Source organism: Triticum dicoccoides, chromosome 6B (genome assembly GCF_002162155.2).
Source record: "Triticum dicoccoides isolate Atlit2015 ecotype Zavitan chromosome 6B, WEW_v2.0, whole genome shotgun sequence".
Taxonomy (NCBI): Eukaryota; Viridiplantae; Streptophyta; class Magnoliopsida; order Poales; family Poaceae; genus Triticum; species Triticum dicoccoides.
In genome coordinates, this window is record NC_041391.1 from 269,667,068 (window position 1) to 269,675,096 (window position 8,029).

The window sequence follows — 8,029 nt, forward strand, 5'->3', positions numbered from 1 at the left end:
CAAGATCATCACCGGCCCCCAATACAGGCAACTTTCAAAACAGTGTGTACAGTGCATGCGATTGTGTAATCGCCGATTCAGGCTCGGAGAAAATGGACGGAGCCATTTTTGCCCTGCTTTGCACCAAGATAGCAAGATGGATGGATGTTGAATAGTGTGATCATGCAGGGGATAACTGCTTCAGGCCCGACTTGATTCAGTAAAATTCCATCTGCATAATGCTCACACGTTCAATGTACTTTCTGCAGAAGTATCCAATCATACACACAATCAATTTGACATTTCAGTATAGGAGAACACAAATTCATCAGCTTCAGGGCATATGCATAACATAATTGGGATTAGCAGTTAAACTGCATGATGGATCTCACACGCTACATGATTTATCGGTAAACACCAAATTCAGTATAGAGACAGAAAATTTAAGAATAAGCTACAGTCTTTTTTGCACCAGCCTACTGTCCCCATTTGCCCACATGAGAGCGTTTATCCTCCCCTCCTTATCAGCCTGCACGTGATATGTGAAGTGAGGATCCTTTGAACCAAGCTCCGCAAACACCTCCAACGTTTAACTAACATCATCAGCCTCTTGCTCGCGGCTTATTTTGCCACACAAGCTCCTTGAAGCTCTTTTTGTGAAAGGCACATTCTCCGTCGACCCAAAGAAACTGCCTAATGTTGTGCACTTTAGCAAGGTTCACATTGTTCTGCCTCAAATTCTTCATCAAATACCTGCTGTACACGTTGATGTGCTTGTGCGATTGTCAGTGTATCGTCTGCACATACGTGCCAGACAATGAATGGTTCAGACTGCAGCAGCCTTATCAGAGTAGTGCACTAACGCTGGCAAGACCAGTATTATCCACAATAGATTTCCACTGCAACCACAATTTAACGACAAATGAGACGATGAACATGTTAGTGAAACAACCAGCTCACAAAAAAAGAACTGAAACCAGATTCACATACCGTCCTCTCGACATTCAGACAGCTTTTAGCATATCGAATGTCAAATCCTTTCTCCCATAAATACAGATTGTAAAAATCGTATGCTTCAGAGCTTCGGCACAATGGCGTTGTCTCCAATATCTGAAGCAAATCCACGTATTGCCCTCTCCATGACAGTAGTTCGATTAGGACATTGGGCTCCTACCAGGGACGGCAGCACCAATCCTCACTCTGCTTGCACAAAACAGAATTTATATCTTCAGTGCAGCTGATACTATACACAGTACTATCATATATTGATTATTTAAGCACATCAAACCATATGGCCAAAGCTGCTAACAAGTTCCATCAAAGGATTAATCAACATTGTCAGTACTATCAGTACAAGACCCATAAGCCATACCTATCTGAACCTAATTCAAAAATGACTGAGCATTGTGTTGTCTGTACTATCCTGTGTGTACAAAATGAGTCTTCCAATTATTCAGCTGTTGTCCTATGAATTATTCAGGAGCCTCCCCCTTCTGGGTTAGATGTTGAACGAAACCAAAAAAATTCAGAAATAGCACGACGAATCCATAGCTTCTGAGCTATTCTAAATATGACAAGAACTCTAATCAGGATTATGATTCAGGGCTTGGGGACTGAACTTCACAATTTTCCACCGACCAACACTAATATTTCTACAATTTTTAAGCTGAAGAGTTACTACTTTTTTCTGATGATTTTACTAATTTCCATTTCAGAAGTAAACAACCACTTTTCACTTAGGTTCAAAAAAAACCACTTTTCACTTTTCCTAGCTATTCTAAATATGACGAATTACATGCCGTCGTGTCCATCTGCTCAATTGACTGCTCCGAAGTTAGCGGGGAAGCTTCAGTTTCGCATCTGCCGCCCCTTGCGCCGCACAGATCTGCCCCATGGCGCTGCCCGACCACACTCTGAGTCTTGGCTGCTTGATCCATCCCATTGTGGTCGTCGGTGCTGATAGAAAGTTAGATAAAAATTGTGAACAAAAATAAGTAAAAGCCCCTCTTCTGGACAAAGTAAAATAAGAACCTCTGCTACTCTAATGTACATCCATGCAACCAAAACTCTGAGAAATACTCATAGCAACACTGATCAACAGTTCTCGAAAGACATTCCAGATTTTTGAACAACTACAGGCCATTAAGTATTAACGATATCCAGAAGTTGTAAGCTCATGGTACTCCTACTATCTCACGACTAACTATATCCGAGCATTTATTCATAGATCATGCATACTCATACTATTTTTATGTACAGAATCATGATATATCTTTGTTAAATCAATTCCAATGCATGCACATGCACAAGTCTGAACTAAACAACCATATATGATGCATAAATTAAACGTAAACCAGCCAAGCCCCATGTAAATAAAATACTGAATTTGTAAATTGATGAGTGAGAGAATTAACTGACCAATAGTTCTGTACTTCAGCAAGATATAGATGACAACATTCTATGAAAAGAAATCACACTGTCCTACAGAGCACAATCAAACCATTCCCGGTTCAGTTTAGTATAGAAGTACTACACTACTAAAGGAGAGCTAGTTCTCACATAGGAACAAAATAAGATCAATCACGCAGGGTCCAACATTCATATAGATAAACAAATATCTATGCAACATCACGACACTTGCAAGGTAACTGTAAAGCATGCACATGGCACATCATATAACTAAGGCATAATGGTGATTTAGTGCTGGTTTTCAAATAAACGCAAACAATGCTACTACCACCACAAATTAAGGCTCGCAATATAAAACAGAGCAATTGCCCAAGTATTTATTTTGTGAGTGTCGAAGCATGATAAATGTGAGCGGAAATCATGTCTTATGAATGAGCAGTTCGATTTTCTCACATGATATAGTACCTGATGCACCCGTGACTGGATTACTGCTTGTAGGGGGAAAGCAAGCACAGCGAAGCTTCAGAAATAGCACTATAGGGATCACCATATTTTACAGATAAAATTTTCATTGTTAGCCTGTCCACAAAATCGGCAGAAAAATATCATGCTTATATTACAAAGCAGCAAGCAAGACACCTAGGTCCAATCTCTCTATCATAAATGAAAAGCATATAACTACTACATTCCTTATAAATTAAAGATGTTTAGAAAGTCAATATATTAGCCATCAAAATCAAGGTGCTGGAGGAAACAAGAGGCAAAGAGAGAGGGCACCAAATTAGCTTTTTAGGCCACCCATGTCGCACCTCCCTGCGATCAGCCTTACTGCTGAGGCATCACTGAGTGGCGATGCCATCGCGGCAGAGCTCTTGGACAAGACAACCCTCGTTAGTTCTTACCATTCTTCTTTAAAGAACCAAGTATATCATCATGATGGCCCGTGAACCCCTGTAAAACACAATGATAGCAGTCAATGGCATACATATATTTATAAGAAAACATATATATACTATGAATGCAGCAAACTTTGCTCATCTACGAAACAGAATATACTTCATCGTTTATATGGGTTAGCATATTATAGTACTGCACATGTAGCAAAAATACCAAGCAACCAAGAACCTCCTGGATCGACAACAGAAACAACCAAGATGCACTGACTTTTCAATACAAATGACTAAACATATATAACCGCCGATGCAAAAAAAACTTAACTCCCATGCATTGCAAAAGTGACCTCATTATGAATCTATTTTTAGATGAGTACCAAACAAATTTCTAGTGAAGTATCATCACAAAAATGGTAATGGTAAGTGGAAAGGACAAAGACTACACAATTGTTATCTATGAAAAACTGGAGTAACTAAATTTCAAAGACCAATGGTGGTGCAAGTGGCATATTGTGCCATTTTGAGCAAAAACCATGGAAGGTAAAATGCAGCACAAAGGAATGGAATTTATTCAATCACTCTGAGAAGACCTGGCTCGTAGTAATGAAAAGTGTGTATTGCTGGCCATAGACAATGAGATCATTCAGACCGCGAGCTTCCAGTCGACCACCATATGAAGCAAACATAACAGCAAGCTTCCAGCCAGTGACCATATGAACCGAAGACCAGTGATCATCCAGCGGACGACCATATGAATTGAAGATATCAACTATATAAGTAGTACATTTTTCAGTAAAGCCTGAGATTGTTGTAGTAAAGGGTGTAGCTAGAATCTGGACCTTAGATTCATGTGTACCTGCAGAAAATAGGAAAGGGGACATGAAATTATGCTGATAGAAATATAAATTCAATTGTGTGATTACTAATTCAAATTAAAAATAAATTCATGAGGTGTCACTGGCAGCAGAACCTACACCTCACAAAGTAAAACCTGCCACCAGTGGCAAGGCAGCTAAGCAAAGTAATTCGGTAGTTCTAATGAAACTAAAGATCTTAAGCCTGGAGAGCCCTTCAAACTGAACCAAAACAACTGAATCATCGCTAACAAAATTTCCTTACATACATGATACCTAACTAATGCACCTGTGCTAACAAAAGAACATAAGAAAATCGTTGCTTTATAATATAAAGCGGCGGGAAACCCTTTTTCCTAAGAACATAAGAAAACATCAACGAATAATTATTCAGAAGTCAACATGGCTGAGAACCCAGGGATCTAAATAAGACGTGTGCAGATCCCATTTTTATGCCTAGGTAGTCAATTATACCAAGAAACAAAATGAGATGGGTATTGCCTCCAAAATCGTACCAGCAACTTTACCATGTTATACAGAGAACCTCTCAACTATAATTTAATTGACAATAGTAACAGTCTCCAGCTATAGTAGCAGGGCCGAATTCTCTCAACTATATATTGCAAAAAGGGTTGTCGTAGTCTCCGGCTTGGCTGGTTTTACCTTGAACAAAATTGCGATTTAGAAAAGCAGCGTGGGTTTTCTGAAGAAGCTCTTGTACCAGTCAATAGTCCCATTGCCTGATTGGAGTGAGGGAGAAATGCAGGTAAGAAGAATGAACAAGCATCCTGAAGTGAGAGTAGTAAATAACCAAGAAATGAACCAATAAAAAACAGAAAGAACATTCACTATCAGACAGTATAACTTGGAAATGAAAACTATCTAGCAGATTAGAGATAGAGCTCACCTTGTTTTTTTCCTCTTCCTCAAGATCCTTCCTCTTCTCTTCTTCGCTCGATCTGCACACATCTTGTTTAGAAAAACATAAAACAAGATATCCAAATTAGATTAAAGAACCAAGGGAAACAACAGGGGAACCTGCATGAGTTTTTCTTCTGCATCTTCCATGGATGACGAATATCACAAAGAATGTTGAGATCCATCTTGGCCTCACCTTCTGCCGAGGACGACAACGACGAAGGCACCATGGACCACCGCTTCGCTAGCATCACCGCCTGCTGCGGCTGCTGCTCCCCTCATCCCCGGCGGCGCCACCACTGGAACATGAGAGGAGGTGAGGAAAGGTGACGGCCTCTATCACCCCGCGGCGCCGGCGACCGCCAACTCCAGATCGAAGAATTGGGAGGAAACGAGGAGTTGAGAGGAGAGGTGGCGGCCAAGCTCACCTTGACATCTTCCAAGCTCCTCCCGTGCGCACCATCTTCAGCCGTCAGGATCTCATCCATGAAGATGCTACTTTTCCCTATCGCCGGCCTCTCCTCCACCCCGTGAGGCGTCCGCTGCCCGGTCTTCGGCCTCTCTGAGCGGGTGGCTGTGGATGCAGTAACTGTGGGGACCAAGGGGAACGGGGGCTAGGGTTTGGCCGGCGGCTGGCACGGAACTGAGAGGAGGGAGGGGGCCGACGACACGGCGGAGGAGAGGAGGTGGCCGAGGTGAGCGAGGAGAAGAGGGGCGGCGACATGGGAGAGGATGGAGGTCGGATGGAGCAGGGGCAGCGACCGCGGGATGGTAGGAAAGGGGGCTAGGGTTCGTGGCGGCTGAGGGAGAGAGATCGAGGACGGAGGAAGGGTTGCGGCGTGCGGGCGATTGGATTGGGCCGACTGCACCCACGCCCCCGCAAATGGCGCGACGCGCACGCGGCGTGCGGGGAAAGGGCACACCTGCACCTCGAAACGGCTCACCCAGCCAACAGGAACAGAACACGAGCCCACCAGTCATTGGACATGAGAACTTACCACGCGGTCAAAACCACCAGCGAGAGCAACGAGCATCTAACGGCTCAAACGAAGTCAAAGACCAGATTGACCACGATTCAACGGCCAACGAAGGCTGAAATCGGAGGAGCCTCCTGGAGGTGAATTGGGTAGCCTCTTTTTTGTTTTAAATATATGTAGAAAATGATGTATATAGAATGTAATTCCAATTGAAAATGGATCCCATCCGAAAAAAATAGTAGAATACAAACGGGATTCGAATTGAGTTGGCACGGTAAACGTGCACTGTGCAAAATTTGAACGAAGCGGGGAAAATCGCAGTAACTGCGCGAAACCAAAATCTGCGAGATGGAAATCACTACTGCCTATCCCTGTCGCGCAAAGCCTATATGCTGGATTTCTATAGGTTTCGATAGGGGTAGGTTTGTAATTTCACACAAACGTGACGTAACCGCCTCTCACTCGGATTCATACACGGTGGGCGCCAAAACACAGTGTGCCCTCGGCCGAAATCGACTCCCTCCCCGATTCATATTCATACACGGTGGGCACCAAAAACAAACTCTCATCGGCAAATATCCGGTGTATGCGAGATTACCGTCCTATCCCCAACCGACTAATATTGTTGTGATGTAGTAGAAATTTGAAACGGGGGCTAAGTTTGTAAATTTCCTCGCATTTGAGACAAGCGCGCCCTGAATACATGGTCCCCCCCCCTTCCTCTCTACCTCCCTTTTCTCCATTCGTACTATGTGGGCGCCAAAACACCCTCTCCGCCCACCCTCCTCCGTCCGCCGCCGTCTGCCACCCCATCCACCGCCGTCCTCCTCCACCATGTCGGAGCTGATACCCAACGCCGCCGTTCTTTACAAGAGATCGACCTCTCTCATCCACGCCTTCGGACCGGGATCCTTGCATCCCGTCCTCTCGCTTCATCCCCGCTGTCGTCCACCTTGCCGGCGCCGCTCCTACGACCGTCTCGTCCACCGCGCCCCGCCGCCACCGTCTACCCTCCTAGATCTGCTTCCACGCCGCCGACAGCCATCGCTACCGCAACACCGTCAAATTCTCACCAGATGCGTACACGGCGCTGCACCAGAGGCGGTACTCTTTCATATCTGCTCAACTTATTTATCGCAGCAAGAAAATAGATCGCCACTGCTTTACTCCGATTTCTTGTCTTGGTTGCGAAGTTGCCTTTGTCCAGTTTGCACCTTCAGATCCGCCAAGGCACGCTCAACACTATACTCCCAATGCTTATGGTTTTCCCCTTTTATATTCCACACTAATTAAATCAAAGTACACTAAATTTCAAAAGTGGGTCAGTCGATTTTTCAGAGCTCGCGGAGTTCGCCGGTGCGATCCAAGGGGCTCGGGTGGTTGTGGGGCCTTGACGAATGAAGAAAACTCGACGCGGGTGGGGGGTGGGGGTGGCGGAGGAACACAGGCGGTGGGGGCCGGTGCTCCGGCCGGCGGCCCGTGCGGTGTTCTGTATGGGAAGAATCAAAGACAAGGAAGAAGAAAGGTTAGGAGACGTAGGATCTTCATCCAACCGCCTGAAATGGTCGAGAGACAGCTAGGAGTTGCATTCTTAATGCGCTCTGGTTCATCATGTGTGGGCACTGTGCAACCAACATTTTATTATCCAAAATCTGCTTGCTCTTCTTTACCATGTTCGATAGTGCTGGCCTGTACGTGATCGATAGGCTTTCAATTACTAGCGGCAATACAACACCGTATTTTCAAGCCAATTCCACTTTCCCGATTTATATATCGTGGTTATGGTGTACCCCTGTTATGTACACTATGATCTGCCTAGTTGCTGTGTGCTCTTGTTATCATGGTTTGGCAATAAACTATCTATACAGTATATTATGAACCTATCATCTGCCAGCTATCCTTACTTCTGGAGCCTATTTTTTGTGTACTTGTGCCAGATTATATAAATGCACGCACGATATTACAGCACACATGAGCTCTCTCATCAGAATCCAGTGAT

The 8,029-nt window shown here is 44.4% G+C and overlaps 1 long non-coding RNA gene across 12 annotated transcripts; it reads right to left on the reverse strand.

Annotated features, from left to right (window-relative positions):
- Positions 1-258: 258 nt before the first annotated feature.
- Positions 259-5,944, reverse strand: LOC119323078. 12 transcript variants are annotated; one of them, XR_005156098.1, is made up of 11 exons: positions 5,482-5,944; positions 5,174-5,352; positions 5,043-5,094; positions 4,799-4,875; positions 4,121-4,137; positions 3,872-4,050; positions 2,854-3,339; positions 2,398-2,460; positions 1,775-1,935; positions 970-1,179; positions 259-878 (listed from the first exon to the last, which is right to left on the reverse strand). It is a non-coding gene; the product is annotated as an uncharacterized LOC119323078 (long non-coding RNA). The 12 variants fall into 12 exon arrangements; XR_005156102.1 differs by having other exon boundaries at positions 2,854-2,967; positions 3,198-3,339; positions 3,872-4,137; XR_005156101.1 differs by having other exon boundaries at positions 2,854-2,967; positions 3,166-3,339; positions 3,872-4,137.
- Positions 5,945-8,029: the final 2,085 nt, after the last annotated feature.